Source organism: Humulus lupulus, chromosome 6, assembly GCF_963169125.1.
Source record: "Humulus lupulus chromosome 6, drHumLupu1.1, whole genome shotgun sequence".
Lineage (NCBI taxonomy): Eukaryota > Viridiplantae > Streptophyta > Magnoliopsida > Rosales > Cannabaceae > Humulus > Humulus lupulus.
The window spans coordinates 118967268-118988059 of record NC_084798.1 but is presented as its reverse complement, the minus strand read 5'-3'; the positions used below and the strand labels follow the sequence as shown (position 1 = coordinate 118988059).

Below are 20792 nucleotides of genomic sequence, written 5' to 3'. Positions count from 1 at the left end.
CTGAGTGTTTGGTGATATCTTATGAATTATTGATTATCGTTATTTGTTATGCTATCATTTTAGAGTGGCCTCAATTGTTCATAACTTTTGGAAATTTTGTAAATATGTTCTTGAAACCCTATTTTTGGGATCCCATGTACTAAATATTTATTTTAATGAAAATTATCTGCTTATGACCAAAATCTTTTAAACCTAACTTGTTTATGATTTTAGGACTACATTATAATTTAAATGACTTGATTAGCAAGTCTTGCACTATTTTAAACACACAGTGTAACGGCCTTGGTTATCCAGGGCGTTACAGGAGTCATCACTCACCCCATTATACTTGAATGTGGCACATAGCTCCAGGAAATTAGCTAGGTGCATATTAGGATCTTCTGTGGGGAGTCCACCAAACTGCACTGTGGACTAAACCATTTGTAGAATAGCTGGTTTGATCTCAAAATTATTGGCAGTGAGTGTCGGCTGTCTAATGCACGTTTGTACACCTGTGACTGTAGGGAGCACATAATCTCTGAGTGTACGTGCATTTTTGTTTTCAACTTCTGCATTTTGATTTGGTGGAATAACATTTCCACCACAATTAAGTGTGTTGTCAGCCATAATGGCCCCTTCTCTTTTCTTTCTACGGATCGACTTACAAGCCTTCTCTATCTCAAGATCAAGAGGTACTAAACTATCAACCCCACTTCTTCTGCACATAAAACAATAGTACCTGAAATAGGGATAACAAGAAGTGCTAAACAAAGTTAGAAAATTGATCAAAAACCAAACCAAATTACAAAGAAAATTAACTAATTTGATATTGATAATATTTCAGTCCCCGACAACGGCGCCAAAAACTTGTTGCGAAATTTTAATGCAACGCAAGTATACGTAATCGCAAAATGTAATCAAACTGGTAAATCCAGGTGTCATCCCAAAGAGATTGATTTATCAATTACCAGATAATTAAATTATGATTTCTATTTGGTTAATCGAATGTTTGATTTTTAAAATTTAGAAATTAATGCACAAACAAAATAACCACAAGGAAAGCTTAAAAAAAATTCAAAATATAAACACAAAGACTTCAAGGAATTAATTCAATAGAAGAATAAAATTAGGAAATTCAATCTCAACAACTATCCACTCTAATATTTATCAATTCTATAATTACAATCTTTCTTCTTATTAAGATGCCAAGTTAACAAAATCTTTTTATATTCAAGTTACGAAATAAAAAACTCAACCTAAAGCAGAATTTTCTATATTTCTATGAAAAATTCAAGATACTTTCGTTCCATGATCAATTTTATGTCCAGTCAATTATAGCATATCCAAATCTCACATTTTAGGTTTTGATTCAAAATCATATAGGTTATGAAAATAGATGGCCAATCAATTCTCAAACAATAAACATAAATTGACAAGATCTCAATAGAGGAAGAAAGAAAATAAAACTTTGCTTAAATTCATAAAACAGTTTCCAGTAATTTAATTAGAATCCCTAATACAGAAACAAGTTCATCATTAAGAAATCCATAAAGAAGAAATTAATCATAAAGTAAAGATAAAAAGAAGAGAAAAGAACTCTATGCCGATCCAAGCACTTCCCCCAAGAGATCTCAATCGTCCTCCCCAAGTTTTTGTTTCCCAAAAGTTGCCATATTTCTCCACAAAATCATGATTAAAACCTAATTAGCGTTTATTTCAATGTGAAAAGACCAAACTGCCCCAGCCAAAATTCTGCGTTTTTCATATTTTCAGCCAATTCCTGCAGTCGCAATTCCAGAAAATTTGGGCATTTTTGCGAGATTTTAATGCTACACAAGTATACGTAATCGCAATTCGTAATAAAACTGGTAAATCCGGGTATCGTCCCATAGAAGCTGATTAATCAATTACCAGATAATTAATTTATGATTTCTATTTGGTTAATCGAATGTTTGATTTTTAAAATGTAGAAATTAATGCACATACAAAATAACTACAAGTAAAACTTAAAACAAAATTCAAAATATAAACACAAAGACTTTTAGAAATTAATTCAATAGAAGAATAAAATTAGGAAATTCAATCTCAACAACTATCCACTCTAATATTCATCAATTCAAGAATTACAATCTTTCTTCTTATTAAGACGCCAAGTTAACAAAATCTTTTTATATTCAAGTTACGAAATATAAAACTCAACTTAAAGCAGAATTTTCTATATATCTATGACAAATCCAGCATTAGGAGGCAATAAGAACGATAATTCAAGAACCACACAAATAATCACGATGCTTTCCTTCAATGATCAATTTTATGTCCAGTCAATTATAGGATATCCAAATCTCACTTTTTAGGATTTGATTCAAAATCATATAGGTTATGAAAATAGATGGCCAATCAATTCTCAAACAATAAACATAAATTGAAAAGATCTCAATAGAGGAAGAAAGAAAATAAAACTTTGCTTTAATTCATAAAAGAGTTTCCACTGATTCAATTAAAATCCCTAATACAGAAATTAGTTCATGTTCATCATTAAGAAATCCATAAACAAGAAATTAATGATAAAGTAAAGACAAAAAGAAGAGAAAATAACTCTATGACAATCCAAGCACATCTCCCAAGTGATCTTCATCCTCCTCCCCAAGTTTTTGTCTCCCAAAAGTTGCCATACTTCTCCAGAAAATCGTGATTAAAACCTAATTAACGTTTTTTTTCAATGTGAAAAGACCAAACTGCCCCTGCTAAAAATCTGCGTTTTTCATATTTTCAGTCAATTCTTGCGGCCGTAATTCTAGAAAAGTTGGGAATTTTTGCGAGATTTTAATGCTATGAAAGTATACGTAATCACAATTCGTAATAAAACTGGTAAATCCGGGTATCGTCCCACTGAGGTTGATTAATCAATTACCAGATAATTAATTTATGACTTCAATTTGGTTAATCGAATGTGTGATTTTCAAAATGTAGAAATTAATGCACAAACAAAATAACAACAAGTAAATCTTAAAAAAAAATTCAAAATATAAACACAAAGACTTCAGGAAATTTATTAAATAGAAGAATAAAATTAGGAAATTCAATCTCAACAACTATCCACTCTAATATTCATCAATTCAATAATTACGATCTTTCTTCTTATTACGATGCCAAGTTAACAAAATCTTTTTATATTCAAGTTACGAAATATAAAACTCAACCTAAAGCAGAATTTTCTATATTTCTATGACAAATTCAGCATTAGTTGGCAATAAGAATGATAACTTAAGAACCACACAAATAATCACGATACTTTCGTTCAATGATCAATTTTATGTCCAGTCAATTACAACATATCCAAATCTCGCTTTTGAGGTTTTGATTCAAAATCATATAGGTTATGAAAACAAATGGTCAATCAATTCTCAAATAATAAATATAAATTGAAAAGATCTCAATAGAGGAAGAAAGAAAATAAAACTTTGCTTTAATTCATAAAAGAGTTTCCAGTGATTCAATTAAAATCCCTAATACAGAAACTAGTTCATGTTCATCATTAAGAAATCCATAAACAAGAAATTAATCATAAAGTACAGATAAAAAGAAGAGAAAAGAACTCTATGCCGATCTAAGCACTTCTCCCAAGTGATCTCAATCCTCCTCCCCAAGTTTTTGTCTTCCAAAAGTTGCCATACTTCTCTTGAAAATCATGATTAAAACCTAATTAGCTTTTTTTTTTTCAATGTGAAAAGACCAAACTGCCCCAGCCAAAATTCTGCGTTTTTCATATTTTCAGCCAATTCCTGCAGTCGCAATTCCAGAAAATTTGGGCATTTTTGCGAGATTTTAATGCTACACAAGTATACGTAATCGCAATTCGTAATAAAACTGGTAAATCCGGGTATCGTCCCATAGAAGCTGATTAATCAATTACCAGATAATTAATTTATGATTTCTATTTGGTTAATCGAATGTTTGATTTTTAAAATGTAGAAATTAATGCACATACAAAATAACTACAAGTAAAACTTAAAACAAAATTCAAAATATAAACACAAAGACTTTTAGAAATTAATTCAATAGAAGAATAAAATTAGGAAATTCAATCTCAACAACTATCCACTCTAATATTCATCAATTCAAGAATTACAATCTTTCTTCTTATTAAGACGCCAAGTTAACAAAATCTTTTTATATTCAAGTTACGAAATATAAAACTCAACTTAAAGCAGAATTTTCTATATATCTATGACAAATCCAGCATTAGGAGGCAATAAGAACGATAATTCAAGAACCACACAAATAATCACGATGCTTTCCTTCAATGATCAATTTTATGTCCAGTCAATTATAGGATATCCAAATCTCACTTTTTAGGATTTGATTCAAAATCATATAGGTTATGAAAATAGATGGCCAATCAATTCTCAAACAATAAACATAAATTGAAAAGATCTCAATAGAGGAAGAAAGAAAATAAAACTTTGCTTTAATTCATAAAAGAGTTTCCACTGATTCAATTAAAATCCCTAATACAGAAATTAGTTCATGTTCATCATTAAGAAATCCATAAACAAGAAATTAATGATAAAGTAAAGACAAAAAGAAGAGAAAATAACTCTATGACAATCCAAGCACATCTCCCAAGTGATCTTCATCCTCCTCCCCAAGTTTTTGTCTCCCAAAAGTTGCCATACTTCTCCAGAAAATCGTGATTAAAACCTAATTAACGTTTTTTTTCAATGTGAAAAGACCAAACTGCCCCTGCTAAAAATCTGCGTTTTTCATATTTTCAGTCAATTCTTGCGGCCGTAATTCTAGAAAAGTTGAGAATACTGCGAGATTTTAATGCTATGAAAGTATACGTAATCACAATTCGTAATAAAACTGGTAAATCCGGGTATCGTCCCACTGAGGTTGATTAATCAATTACCAGATAATTAATTTATGACTTCAATTTGGTTAATCGAATGTGTGATTTTCAAAATGTAGAAATTAATGCACAAACAAAATAACAACAAGTAAATCTTAAAAAAAAATTCAAAATATAAACACAAAGACTTCAGGAAATTTATTAAATAGAAGAATAAAATTAGGAAATTCAATCTCAACAACTATCCACTCTAATATTCATCAATTCAATAATTACGATCTTTCTTCTTATTACGATGCCAAGTTAACAAAATCTTTTTATATTCAAGTTACGAAATATAAAACTCAACCTAAAGCAGAATTTTCTATATTTCTATGACAAATTCAGCATTAGTTGGCAATAAGAATGATAACTTAAGAACCACACAAATAATCACGATACTTTCGTTCAATGATCAATTTTATGTCCAGTCAATTACAACATATCCAAATCTCGCTTTTGAGGTTTTGATTCAAAATCATATAGGTTATGAAAACAAATGGTCAATCAATTCTCAAATAATAAACATAAATTGAAAAGATCTCAATAGAGGAAGAAAGAAAATAAAACTTTGCTTTAATTCATAAAAGAGTTTCCAGTGATTCAATTAAAATCCCTAATACAGAAACTAGTTCATGTTCATCATTAAGAAATCCATAAACAAGAAATTAATCATAAAGTACAGATAAAAAGAAGAGAAAAGAACTCTATGCCGATCCAAGCACTTCTCCCAAGTGATCTCAATCCTCCTCCCCAAGTTTTTGTCTTCCAAAAGTTGCCATAATTCTCTTGAAAATCATGATTAAAACCTAATTAGCTTTTTTTTTTCAATGTGAAAAGACCAAACTGCCCCAGCCAAAATTCTGCGTTTTTCATATTTTCAGCCAATTCCTGCAGTCGCAATTCCAGAAAATTTGGGCATTTTTGCGAGATTTTAATGCTACACAAGTATACGTAATCGCAATTCGTAATAAAACTGGTAAATTCGGGTATCGTCCCAGAGAAGCTGATTAATCAATTACCAGATAATTAATTTATGATTTCTATTTGGTTAATCGAATGTTTGATTTTTAAAATGTAGAAATTAATGCACATACAAAATAACTACAAGTAAAACTTAAAACAAAATTCAAAATATAAACACAAAGACTTTTAGAAATTAATTCAATAGAAGAATAAAATTAGGAAATTCAATCTCAACAACTATCCACTCTAATATTCATCAATTCTATAATTACGATCTTTCTTCTTATTACGATGCCAAGTTAACAAAATCTTTTTATATTCAAGTTACGAAATATAAAACTCAACTTAAAGCTGAATTTTCTATATTTCTATGACAAATTCAGCATTAGGAGGCAATAAGAACGATAACTTCAGAACCACAGAAATAACCACAATACTTTCGTTCAATGATCAATTTTATGTCCAGTCAATTATAGCATATCCAAATCTCACTTTTTAGGTTTTGATTCAAAATCATATAGGTTATGAAAATAGATGGCCAAACAATAAACATAAATTGACAAGATCTCAATAGAGGGAGAAAGAAAATAAAACTTTGCTTTAATTCATAAAAGAGTTTCCAATGATTCAATTAAAATCCCTAATACAGAAACTAGTTTATGTTCATCATTAAGAAATCCATAAACAAGAAATTAATCATAAAGTAAAGATAAAAAGAAGAGAAAAGATGTAATGACCCAACTAGTTCTAAGAATTTGGACCATTACAACTACTATACATAGACACTATGCTTAAGAAAACATACCTACGAAACATTCATAAGTTTATAAAAACTATACGGGAAATGTTGAAATACATTAATTCGTGGTATGGGATCCCATTATTTGAAAAATAAAACATAACTTTAAGTTAATTAATTTTTTTTACAAAACCAAGTGCGGAAAATACATAGAAATTTAATTAAAAAGACTGAAAATAACGTCGTCCTCGAATTGTTCACGTAGTCCAGGGAATGTATTCTTCCTCAATACATAACCGCGAGCTGCCAATGTGTATAGACTATTTTCCTGCATACATAAAATAAAGGAATGAGCCTAATGCCCAGCAAGGAAAAGCTACTAATAACATAAAAAATACACATAAACTATATCATAAACATATACTATAAACATATGTCATATACTACTACAATGAGCATTAAACTACTTGGGGCTTGTAAACTAAACAAGTCATATGCCCAATAGATTGGTGGGGCTTGCTAGCTAAGCAAGTCATATGCCCATAATTTACTTGGGCTTGTTAGCGAAGCTCTATCAACTTACATAATATAACATTACATAACATAACATAACATAACATAACATATAAACATATCATATAAACATATAAAATTCTTTCCTATTTTCCATACCAAAATCGGGATGTGAGAATAAGGACGAGATTCGAAACACTACTAAAACCAACAATAAAAATGTGAGTATTTCTAATGAAAGAGATGAACAAGAAATGAACTAAACCACCAAGATGAAACTTACCGAAAAGAAACCATAAGTTCAAAGAACTTAAATACCTAACCAAGAGTGGAAAACAGCGAGTTAGGATTTGAGTAAAGAAAACTAATGGAAACTAAAGAGTCATACAGAAATGAACATAAGATTAGGAATACCTTTGGATGTACTAGAACCGAACTACACCTCGATATAGAAAAACACACTATTTATCTTACTTCCCAAGTGTTTATAAAGCTTAAAACCCAAGCCAAGTGTTTATCACTCAATAGTAAACCTAGCAGCTTGAAGGCTCTGAACACAGCTTGAAGAATGAGAGAAATGGTTGGGTACTAGGTCCTATTTATAGAGTTCAAGGAGTGAAAAGATCTTCTTTTAGCTTGAATAAAAATAATGAATATTACTTGAAAAGTATTTGAATATTCGTTCAGTAAAGGCTTAAGACTCGGTCAAAACGTTTAGAGGCTTGCTAAGAGGTTAAGGAATAAAATGAGCTCGGTTTCAAAAATGTTTAAAAAGTTTACCCTAGGGCTGATATATCACTCATTGTAGGCGATATATTGCTTGGGCTTATGCCCTGAGTGTTCATCGATGCGTTTGTGCGAAGTTCACGTGTTTTCGTATTCCTCGTGTTGCGATATATCGCCCCTAAAGCTGCGATATATCGGCATACGCTAAAATATTATACACGTAATTGCACTTTTTCAGCTTACTTTGAATTGAGTAAACAGCTTTGACTGAGTCATATAACATTTTAAAGCTACTGGCAGGTTCTAGGGTATTTAAATATTTCTTTTATAAACTATTCATCAAAAATTACTTAATTTCTCAATAAACATGCACATGACAAGTGTCATGATCTTATTAGTTATATCTAAACCTTATAGTATAATAAATAACATCTTTATATTCAGCTATATTAATCAAACCTTATGTTAGAATTAATATTCTTAAACTATAGGTTAAACTTATTAAATCTATAAGTGTTAATACGAGTGTTCAACTAAGTCCCGGCCTGAACCAAAATCCACAGTAATAAACATACTATAACTACTACTAGCTATTACTACTACTACTACTATCTAACTAGCTAAGTAAAGTTCTGGAACTCTACAATTCTCCCATACTAAAAAGAATTTTGTCCCCGAAATTTACTTACCAAACATTTCTGGATACCGAGCTTGCATGTCCTCCTCCAACTACCACGTTACCTCCCGTTCAGAACTATTACTCCATAGGACTTTGAATATCGGAATACTTTTGGATCGTAACTGCTTCATCCCTCTATCTAGGATGTTAACCGGTCGTTCCTCATAACTGAAGTCTTTCTGGAGTGCTATCGTATCGTCCTTGAGGATGTGAGATGGATCTAACACATATCTACGCAGCATCGAGATATGGAACACATTGTGGCTATCTGCTAGAGCCGGCGGTAGGGCTAATCTATATGCAACTACTCCCACTTTGTCCAATATCTCAAAAGGACCTATAAACCAGGGACTAAGCTTGCCTTTCTTCCCGAACCGCTTTACACCTTTCATAGGAAATATCTTTAAGAAGACTTGATCTCCGACTTTGAATTCCACATCACGTCGCTTGGCATCTGCATAACTTTTCTGACGGCTTTGAGCAGCGAGCATATGCTTTCTAATCAGTGCTACTGCTTCCTGAGCTTTTCTAACAACTTCGGGACTAAGAAGCTGCCTTTCTCCTACCTCGTCCCAATGTAACGGCGATTGGCACCTTCTTCCATAAAGTAACTCATAAGGTGCCTTCCCGATCGTTGAATGGTAGCTATTGTTGTAGGAGAACTCGATCAATGGTAAGTACTTATTCCATGATCCCCCGAAATCAAGTACACAAGCACGCAACATATCTTCTAAATTTTGTATAGTATGCTCGGACTGACCGTCTATCTGAGGATGAAATACTATGCTAAGACTTCACTTAGTACCCATGGCTTGCTGTAAGCCTCCCCAAAATCTCGATGTAAACACTGATCCTCTATCAGATACTATTGTCTTAGGGATTCCATGCAGCCATACTATTTCTTGGACATAAATGTCTGCGTATTGATCAACTGTGTATGAAGTCTTAACAGGCACGAAATGAGCGGACTTGGTTAGTCTATCTATTACTACCCAAGCTGAATCATGTTGTTTATTCGTTCGTGGGAAACCCATCACGAAATCCATGGCTATATAATCCCATTTCCATTATGGAATGCTAAGTGGTTGCAATAAGCATGCAAGTCGCTGATGTTCTGATTTCACTTGCTGGCATACTAAACATTTAGACACATACTCCGCTATATCCTTCTTCATTCCTAGCCACCAATATATTGTTTTGATGTCGTGAGTCATCTTGGTTGATCCTGGGTGAACTGAGTACGGGGTACTGTGTGCTTCTTCTAAAATCATCATATTAATCCTTTGATCATTTGGCATGCATACCCGATCCTTATGTCTCAATAACCCTTGACCTGATATTGAGAAATCTGTGGCCTTCCCCTTTCTAACTGCATCCATATTTGCTACTACTCATTGATCCCTTGCCCAATATGTATATCTTCTAACAGACTTGACTGGATTGACAAGTTAGCTAGCTTACCGATGACTACTTCTATTCCGGCACTGATCAGCTCTTGCTGTATCGGCTTTTCTATTCCGGCACTGATCAGCTCTTGCTGTATCGGCTTTTCTATTCCGGCTAGTGCTGCTAAACTTACATAACTCTTCCTACTTAGCGCATCATCAGCTACATTTGCCTTTCTCGGGTGGTATAGGATTTCACAGTCATAATCCTTCACTAGTTCTAACCACCTGCGCTACCTCATGTTGAGCTCCTTCTGAGTGAAGAAATACTTTAAGCTTTTGTGGTTCGTATATATCTCACACCATTCTCCGTAAAGATAATGGCGCCAGATTTTCAACGTAAAGACCACCGCTGCCAACTCCATATCATGTGTTGGATAACATTGCTCGTACTCCTTCAGCTGCCTTAAGGCGTAGGCTATCACCTTGTCTTTCTGCATCAGCAGGCAACCCAACCCTTGCTTAGACGCATCACAGTAGACTACAAACTTGTCATTGGGAGTTAGTACACAGAGTACTGGTGTTGAGCACAGCTTATCCTTAAGAAACTGGAAGCTCTCTTCACACTTATCTGTCCAGTTGAATCTTTGATGCTTCCGGGTCAGGTTGGTGAGCAGAGTGGCTATCTTATAAAAGCCCTCTACAAACCTTCGATAATATCCTGCTAATCCCAGAAAGCTTCTTACCTTTGATGCGTTCTTTGGTATTGGCCAATCCTTCACAACCTCTACCTTAGATGGGTCTACTGCAACTCCGTCCTTGGATACAATGTGTCCGAGGAACGCTACTTGTGTAAGCCAAAATTCACACTTCTTGAACTTGGCGTAAAGTTGATGCTCCTTTAGTCGTAACAAGACCAACCTTAAATGCTCCTCGTGCCCGTTTGTGTCCTTTGAGTACACCAAGATATCATCGATGAACACTATGACGAATTTATCCAAGTAGTCCTTAAAGACCCCATTAAATCCATAAATGCGTCTGGAGCATTGGTAAGACCGAAAGACATAACTAAAAACTCGTAATTCCCATAACGAGTTCTAAAGGTTGTCTTGGGAATATCCTCTTCCCGTACCTTGAGCTGATGATACTCGAACCGTAAATCGATCTTTGAAAACACGGTCGCTCCTCGGAGGTGATCAAACATGTAACGACCCAAAACCACTAATAAGGCTTAAGGGCCTTGATTAGTGTGCCAGGAGGGCATTAGTGGAATAATTGTGATTTAAATGAGTAATTATATGTTTAGTAATGCTATTATGATAATTGATGATATTATGTGGTAATGTGATATGAAATAAATATGTGATATATGTGAGAGCCACATTATTATGTGGATAGGTTCGCAGAGCACGACTCAAGACGATTCTAGGGTCAGATAGCGGGGAAAGTCACAACGGGGCTTAAGATATGACTTTGGATAAGTCGGGAGTATTTTTAGATAGCAGGTAGTGATCTGGACTGTTGGGTCATGAAAATAAATATATGGAGATATATTTGAGGTTAGGATGTCCAGGCGGGAATATTGGGGGATTTTACTATTTTGGCCTCGGGGACGGTTCCGGCACCCCGAGCCTCGGGATTAACTTAACAGGTAAGTTAGACATAAGGAAGCTTTTAGAAAAAAAAACACAAACCGACTAAACACTCTTGTCTCAGCTCTCTCTCACACTCAAGGGAAAACAAAGGAAAGAAAACACAGAAAACAGGGGAACAAGCTGGAATTTCTGAGATTGGTGGTGAGGATTAGGAGGTTTAGCTCAGGAGTAAATCAAGAACTAAAATAGGGATTAAGGTAAGCATCTGATCTTCTTTTATGTGGTTGAATTATGAGTTCTAGCTGGGTTTTGGTTAAGTTTTGAAACAAATTTGGTTTTGATGTTCTAAGGCAGAATTAAGAAGGAAATTTGGGAACTTAGCTTGGCTATGGCTTGGTGAAGTGATTCAACAGCAAAGGTAAGCTTCAACTCATGGTTTAGAGGTCTTAAATTGGGTTTGAATGGCTGGTTTGAGTAGTTTTAACTCTTGAATTTCAGAAATTGAAAAGAGAAGATTAGTGTGTGCTAGGCTGTGTTTTCTGTGGAATTATGTTGTTTAGATCATGCTAAAGGAGTTGGGATTAATTGGTTAGGAGTTGGGGAACCTTGGGATGGTTTTAGGTGAGGTTTTAGACTTAGAAATGGTGTAAATTCTGGGTTCGAAGGGGAGGGCCATGGCTCTGTTCTAGAGCGCTGCGACCCTAGCATGCAAAAGAGCCAAGAAGGCTCAGCCAAGGGAGAGCGCCGCGGCGCCCCAGGAAAGGGCGGCGGCGCGTGTGTGGTTCAGCGTGGGTGTTGGCTCTGTTTTGGGGAAGGTTTGCGGCTAGGCTTCAGGGGCCACAGCCCTTAGTTGCACACATGAGTTTTTGAGGGTTTTAGGCACGGGAAGGTGGTCTAGTGTGCTCGGGTTTGGTTTCACCACCATGCTTGGTGGAATTTGGAATCCCGGGAGTTAGTTTTCTAATTGGAAACCTATATTGGAGTATTAATGGAACCCTATACTTTGGTTGTGACTAGGTGATAAAGACTTAGGCTCGGGAACGGATCGTGCTTGAGAGGCGTTGCTCGTAATTCAATAACTGCACAGACTAAAGGTAAGGAAACTGCACCTGGTTGAATATATGTGACGGGACTAAGGGCTCCCTATTGAAAATGCTTGAAAAGATGGTATTATGCCATGCAAGCCATTTGGTGAACCAACGGCCTAAGGGTGCCAAGGGTTACACTAGCGCACAGGGCGCAGCTCGACCACTGGTAGCCGAGGACAGCTTATTATGCACTGAGCTCAGTTTAAGCGGGCCGGAGTCAGTGGGTTAAACAGAGGGTGCGGCCTAAGTCGTCGGCCCTGAATATTATGTGATATGAGTATTATATGTGGTAGAATGTTTCTTGAATTGGAATGTATATGTTGAATACCTGTTGAGGATTATCTTATGGGAATACATGCGTATTGAAGTATTTGCCTGTTATTATTGTATGAGTTATTTATGATGTTTTCTTGCTGGGCCTTGGCTCACGGGTGCTACGTGGTGCAGGTAAAGGCAAGGGCAAAATAGATCAACCCTGATTGGAGAGCTCAACGAGCTGAATGTACATAGCCAGGTGCTCGGCCGCCATGGTTGAGATCTAAGCAAGGACATGGAACCTAAAGACTGTCTGTTTTGCCTTAGTATGGCTAGTTGATATTCATGTATTTTTGGGAGTCTGTAAACTTGTTCCAACTTTGTTTTTATATGGGATCCCATGTTTACTACGGTTTAAATATATGAAATGAGTCTTTTGAGACCAAAACCTTTTTAACCTTAGCTTTTACATGTTTAGTGACACGTTTTCAGAATAATGACTTGATTAGCAAGTCCTGCACCTTTATAAGTACACAGTGTAACAGTCTTGGCTATCCAGGGCGTTACAAAACAAGTCGTCAATCTGGGGTAGTGAGTACTTATTCTTAATCGTCACCTTATTCAGCTCACGGTAATCTATGCACATCCGCATGCTTCCGTCCTTTTTCTTCACAAATAGTACCAGTGCTCCCCATGGTGAATGGCTCGGTCTAATGAAACCCAAGTCTAGGAGTTCTTGTAGATGCGTCCTTAACTCCTTCAGTTTGGTAGGTGCCATTCAGTACAGTGCCTTGGAGATAGGCTCGGTGCCCGATACCACTTCGATTGTGAAGTCAATTTCCCGAGTCGGCGGTAATCCTAGCAAGTCGTCAGGAAATACTTCTGGGAATTCATTCACAATGCGGACGTCTCCAACCTTTAGTGGTGTTTCCTTTACCACATCTGTGATGTTGGCTAAGAATGCTTGACATAATCTTTCTATCATTCTTTGAGCTTTGAGAGATGATATTAATGGTGTGCATAGTCCTGAAACTTGTCCCATAAAGCACAGTCCATGGCCGTCAGGAGTCTTGAACGTCACCTTCTTGTGTTTGCAATCGATGGTTGCACCATGCCTTGCTAGCCATTCCATTCCTAGTATCACGTCGAAGTCTTTGATCTTTAGTTCTATTAGGTATCCTTCTAGTTCTACGTCCTCAATCTTGATTGGTACACCTCATACTATCCGTGATGATAGAACTACTTTGCTCGAAGGTAACTCAGTTACAAACCTAGTTCTAAATCTTTCACAAGGTTTGTCTAGTTTTTCTATCATTCCTAACGAGATATACGAATGAGTGGCTCCCGAATCAAATAATACATAACATATATTATTGAGGATAGATACTTGACTTGTAACCACTTTATTGCTAGCATCAACTTCTCCTTGGGTTAAGGCAAATACCCTGGCAGGAACCATCTTGTCTTCCTAATTCCCCTCTGGCTTGAGATGGGGACAGTCTCTCTTCCGGTGTCCTTCCTGACCACAGTTGTAGCATCCCTTGGTGTTTGCCTGGCATTCACCAGGATGTTTCTTCTAGCATTTAGAACATTGCAGGTATTCTACATAACCCGGCCTATTACTTCCATTATTCGTTTGTGCCCTTTTATCGCTATCGGACTGCTTATTGTCAGGATGCCTTCTTTTCTGACCGTTATTGTTATTGGACTGATTGTTGTTGTTGTTATGGTTGTTCTGACCATTCTGAGGTTGACTTGGTTGTTTAGGCTCAGGCTTACTGGCCTCCTCTTTAATAACATTAGCCTGAAGCATTTCCACTTCTATTACCGTTTCTAAAACATCGGCATAGGTAGTATTTCTCGGGTTTGCTAGCTTAACCCCTAGCTCAATCTTTGGACGAAGTCCTCTAACGAAATTAGTCACCCTCAGAAAGTCAGTTGGAACCATTTCTGGTGCAAACTTGGCTAATCGGTCAAACTACCGAGCATATTCTGCTACTGATAAACTCCCTTGTTTCAGACCAGCGAACTCCTCAACTCTTGAAGCGATACTGCTGAATTGTTGTACTTTTTGTGGAACAGTTCCACAAATCTGGTCCAAGTCATGGTGGCGACATCGTGAGTCTGTTGAACTAAGTCCCACCATATTCTAGCATCTTTCTTGAGCAAAGACGAAATGCAGGATTTGCGGTCCGCGTTGTCGAGATTCATGTTCGTTAGGATTGGCTCCACATTTCTGAGCCATTCTTCCGCCTCAAAGGGGTCTGTTGTCCCTTCAATGTTCGAAGCGTGTTGCTTATGAAACTGCTCATAAACTAGCTCCATGTGCTGAGCTGGGTATGGCGCATAGTTCACCACTGGCCATCCCCTAAATGGACCAACTTGATGGGGTGCTTGAGCCATTTGCTGAGGCTGTGGTGGAGGCGGAGGCGGAAGGCAAGGGCTGAGTCTGAGGCTGAGCTTGTTGTTGCTATTGTTGCAGTAATTCCTCAACTTGTTGTCATAGTCTGGCAATTTCCGCAGTGTTATCAATCGGCGGCATGGCACATTGCCGTTGGCAGTAGCACGCACTCCCCTTCTGCAAACTGGAGGGGCTTCATTGCTCTCAGGAGCAGTGTTGGAGACATTAGCATTGTTGTAAGCAGACCTTCGGAGCGACATCTTCAGTAGAGTTCTAACAGTTTAGACAAACATGTTAGAACTTTACCCTAATAGGCTCTAAGGCAAAAACTTAATCTAAACAAACATAACTCAGACCTATAAATTATGATTTCTTATGAAAGTTATATAAGCCTTTTATATTATTAGAGTGGGTTTCTATACTTAGGAAAAGGAGCCATCTTTATTATTTTCTAAGTCTGTTTCTAATCATCCTATATGACTAAATTCTCAGGCTCGAAACTCATCGTTGTTCCGAAGTTAACCATATTGAGGGAGGGCTGGGATTAGTAAAATCGTTCCCACTACTATGGCCCCCTAACTCTTAATATAGAGAACTCGGTTGATTAATTTCTATCCACCCTCACTGAACTTAGTCATTATTCATTAAATTTATTATTTATTATGATTACAAAAGAAAATCAAACTCATACATGTCAACAAAATAACAATGGTATTAATTTGGAAAAAAAAAAGTTTTCACTATTTACAATCACAAATGCAAATAAATAAAATAAACAAGGAAACTAATCTATTCTAAAAATCAGGATCTTCTACATCTGATCCTTCATCTAACACATCATCATCTATCTCCTCATTGTCATCATTATCTTGAGCCTCAAAATGCCCTTGAGGAAGATTCGTAAAAATTCTATGTTTTCGCTCATTGGTGAATTGAAATTCCATTTTAGAAGTGATCCTAAGTATGAGAAAATAATATCTCATAGCTACCGGTAACTCATCTTCATCATCTATCGTCTCCCATATATCTTCTAAAGCTGCAATCATAGTTGGATAATCTTTACAAAGTCTAATTACTAAAATGTATTGCTCCGTTGATCTCATCATGATTTGCTTAGTTTCTTGGAGGTGACCTATCTCCCTGTGGAATAAAAGTAGTCTTCGAGTGATTCTTTCCCGCACTCCTATGATGTTTCTTGGTTCTCTAATTTTTTTTAAGGCCTCAATGGCTCAGATATCCTCATAAGTTAATGCTCCATTCATTCTTAACTGAAAACATAAAGGCTAAAATCGTTAGCTATACATATAAACATAACAACTATAACATAAACACTTACTTGGCGATTAGATTCAGAGCTTGAGCGTGTGTATCAAGGATAACTTCATGCGAATGAACCGTTGCTCTGATACCAACTGTAATGACCCAACTAATTCGAAGACTTTGGACCATTAAAACTACTATACATAGACACTATGCTTAAGAAAACATACATACAAAACATTCATAACTTTATAAAAACTATACAGGAATGTTGAAATACATAAATTCGGGGTATGGGATTGTAGTGCACCAAATTTATTTTTTTATTATTAAAATTTTGTGATTTATTTTATTTAAGTGTTAAGTGTGATGAATTTTTTTTATTTAAATGTTGTTTATTTTATTTAGTTGTTGTTTGTTTTACTTGATTGTTTGTTATTTTATTTAATTGTTAGAATTGTTTGTAGAATATTTTTATGAAATTACTTGTTAAATAATATGTATTTATTTTATCTTAAAAATTTAATTATGTGAGATTTGGTTGAATGCACTAAGGTGCATGGTAGATAGTGATGCACCCTAGTGATTTAGTCTGTGCAAGTGCATGGTAATATGATGCACATGCGTGGATTTTCTACACATTTTATAATTTCCATTTATTTGATATAATTGAGTAATTTAAATTAAATAAAATAAAATAAAAGAGGAAATGGGAAGTGATGGACGGTTTGGGTAGGAAAAGGAAATGTTTTATTTCCTTTATATTTTTTCAATCAATTAAGACATGATTTTGGGAAATTTTAGCACATATTGGGTAAGGAAAAATTTGATAATTTTAATTCAATTAAATCACTCTTTATTATAAAGGATTTTAGGCTTAATTAGATGAGTGAATTAGGGAAATTACCATCTAATTTGGTGAGGCTTTATGAGGAAAATAAGAGTTAAAAGGGGTCATGAAGGAAAAAAAGGCCATTTGGCCGTGACTTAGAGAGAAGATTGAGAGAGAGGGAGTGGCGTGCTAGAGAGAAGGGGGCTGCTATTTCTAGAGAGAAGGAGAAGAAGAAGAAAGGAAGAAGAAGAAGGGTTCAAGCTAGGGTAAGGTTTTTGGTTTGTTTTTCCTTATGTTAAATCTAGTATTTTGATTGGGTTGTCTCTAACTTTTGTTCATCTTCTTCTCCATCTTGATATTAAAAAATACAACCCCTAGGGTTTGAGCAAGGAGGTGCTTCTAGATTGGATTCTTGATTTCTATCAAGAGATGTATTGAAATCCCTCCCTAAATTTTGTGGTTATTGGATTTGATGAGTAAAATTATTAGAGGGACTATGGTAAAAGGGGATTTGTGTTTTGTGTAGGAAAATAGGTTACTTTGTGTGCTTGTTATCTTGTTGATAATGTGTTATTTTGATCTTGCATGAAGGGTATTATGGTTCAATGTATATAAGGGTTTTGGTGTTGATTTTTCTATGTATAATGATTAGTGATAATTTATGAATGCATAAATGGAGATTTCGACCTAGGCATATCTAAGGATCACCTTTATATTTTGTTTTATGTTTTGTGACTTTCAATATATTAGATCCATGTTTTAGGACTTATGTAATTTTGGTATAATGATAATTGGGAATCTTGATAATTGGATCCATGAAACTTTGACAGGATGCATATGATATTGTGAAGAAATAAATTATAGAATGCATGAAAAATGATAGAAACATGTTAGGTTTAATGTAATGGCATATTTGAATAATGGTGTTTATGTATTTATGCATGTTGTTATTATTGTTTTGTTGGATTGGATGTATGAATTCATTGGAATAGAACAAGGTTTTATAAGGTTGCATAAGAATATGTGTTAGTGATATTCTTAGAATTATTTGTATAATAAAAGCATGATAGGATTTGTGAGTTATTGTGTTTATTGGACATGTATGATTTTACGTGAAATTTTTGAAAGCCATGAGATAAAAGATGAATTTCATGAGTAATTATGCTTGCTGATTTTGTGAATAATTGGGTAAAAAGTTTGGTGAAAAAGTGATTTGCATACATAAGTAATGTCCTTAATGCTATTTTGATTTTATGAAATTCAAAATGGTATTTTAAGTCACAATAAGTGATATTTTACTCAAATAAATACCTATAGAATTTTTATTATATTTTTTAGAAAAATATGAGGTTTTAAATTCAATATGGTGATTTTTAATAATAAAAGTGATTGCTGGAATTTTTGTAAAAAATGTGAAGTGTGTTTTAATAAGATGAATTTAATTAGTATTTTGAAATAAATTAATACCCTAAATTATGGTAATATTAAAAATTGTTTTTTTTAATATGGTATGAATGTATATTTTGATAGTTGTGATTTTTCTTTATTTTGATTAAGAAAAATATTGAATTCAATTTATTTGTGATTTTTAAAGAAATTAAATGGTGGCTGAAAGTTTAGTTTAAAAGGTTTAAAATGTTTATTTAATTGTCACTTATGAATTTATGTTACATAAAAACTAAGCCTTAAAATAATTCAAATAAAATATATATATTTTTTCCACACTTAAAATATATTTTTCTCACATTATTTATGTAACACAATTAACCAATATTAAAATTGATTTTTCTAAGGAGACATGGTAATCCTAGGTATTTTAAATAAATTCCAAGCTTTGGTTATTTCTTTGTAATTTGAAATTAATAAATGGATTTATCACATATTTTTTACAGCTAAATAAAATTATTTTATAAACTAAAAATAATGTTTTGAGGGATTTAATCAACCTAGAAATTTTAAGAAAATAAATAATGGTATGCAAAGTATGTTACAAGTCTATTAAGTTTTTTTAAATGATAGAAGTAAGATGTATAGAATTATCATTTTTAAACGCCACAAGTACGCAACGTTCCCACGTATGCATGCTACATGCAAATTCACTTTTACGTCCAAAATTATGTCCATTATTCAACCATGTGGTTTTTATAGAAAGATTATGCATGCAAAGTAGGTAAAATGAGCATTATTCTTTTATGGCCTTATGTGTAATTAAGTATATTTGCATGTTGTGTGTAACTCTTATTATGTGTGCATGACCCATGCACACATGAGTTGTATGAAAGGGAAAAATAGTAATTTTATGAAGCTAATAAATGTCGTTTTGATTATGGTATAGGCTCGTTGAGAGGTTGTGAATTTACTTAGCTTGGACCTGAGGTAAGGAAGTTCGATAGAATTTATGAATGTTATATTATGAATGGTAAGACTGTTGTGTTAATGAAATGTTATGAATTATGAATGCTATAATGTGATGATATGTTGGCTTGTATGAATGTGGTATGATATGATTGGATGTTAGCGTGATGAACGCGACACATCAAAATGGGTTGCTAAGGATAAAGAAGACGTAACCCGAGTTACTAAGGATATGAAGACGTAACTCCATGGGCGGACACGCCGAGGTTATTCAAGGACCAGAGACTCTAGTTTACCTCAAAGGGTGGCATGGACAAGTTAGCGGGCCATGTTCACAAGGAATTGTGTTTGAATGTGTTATGATGTCTGGTTATGGTTATGATTATGTTATGATGTTTGGTGATGTTTATGATTCTGTTATGATGTTATGATATTTATGATATGATGGTGGTAATATGTTTACGTTTATGATATTGATGCCAATTTTACGATGATGCTATGATGTATAAAGATGAACGATAGTGTTTGTAAATTGTTGTATCTTACTTGCTTGTTGTTTGTACTTCCTTACTGGGCTTTTAGCTCACCCCCCTTACTTTCCCTTCTAGGTAGCAAATAGGTTTTCCTGTGGCACGCGTGGTGATGTGAGGAGTTCTATCGTCATGGGGTGTATGGCGTGGGGCATCCTATGGACGGAAAAACGATCACTTAAAGATGCCATTTTAATAATGTTATGTTTTATGAGACTTTTTAAACTTATCAATGGGACTTAAATTATTGGACTGTTTTTTTAACTTTGCATAAAAACTTATATTTTCTATTTAAAACTATCGGGCCCAACTTGCATTGTTTTAAGCAAGTCCCCACTGAGACCTTTATAATAAGTAGTTTTCTTTTATGAACCAATGAATATGTGAATGTTTTATTGAGCACTAGTTTAGGGCGTTTTACAGGGATCCCATTGTTTGAAAAACATTCGAATATTCACTTCAGCAGAGGCTTAAGACTCGGTCAAAACGTTCAGAGGCTTGCTATGAGGTTAAGGAATAAAATGAGCTCGGTTTCAAAAATGTTTGAAAGATTTGCCCTAGGGCCAATATATCTCCCATAGTAGGCGATATATCGCTT

The 20792-nt window shown here is 34.6% G+C and overlaps 1 long non-coding RNA gene across 1 annotated transcript; it reads left to right on the top strand.

The window, feature by feature from the left end:
* Positions 1-17459: 17459 nt before the first annotated feature.
* Positions 17460-20570, top strand: LOC133784172 (uncharacterized). The gene is made up of 3 exons (XR_009871178.1): positions 17460-17575; positions 19645-19685; positions 20273-20570. It is a non-coding gene; the product is annotated as an uncharacterized LOC133784172 (long non-coding RNA).
* Positions 20571-20792: the final 222 nt, after the last annotated feature.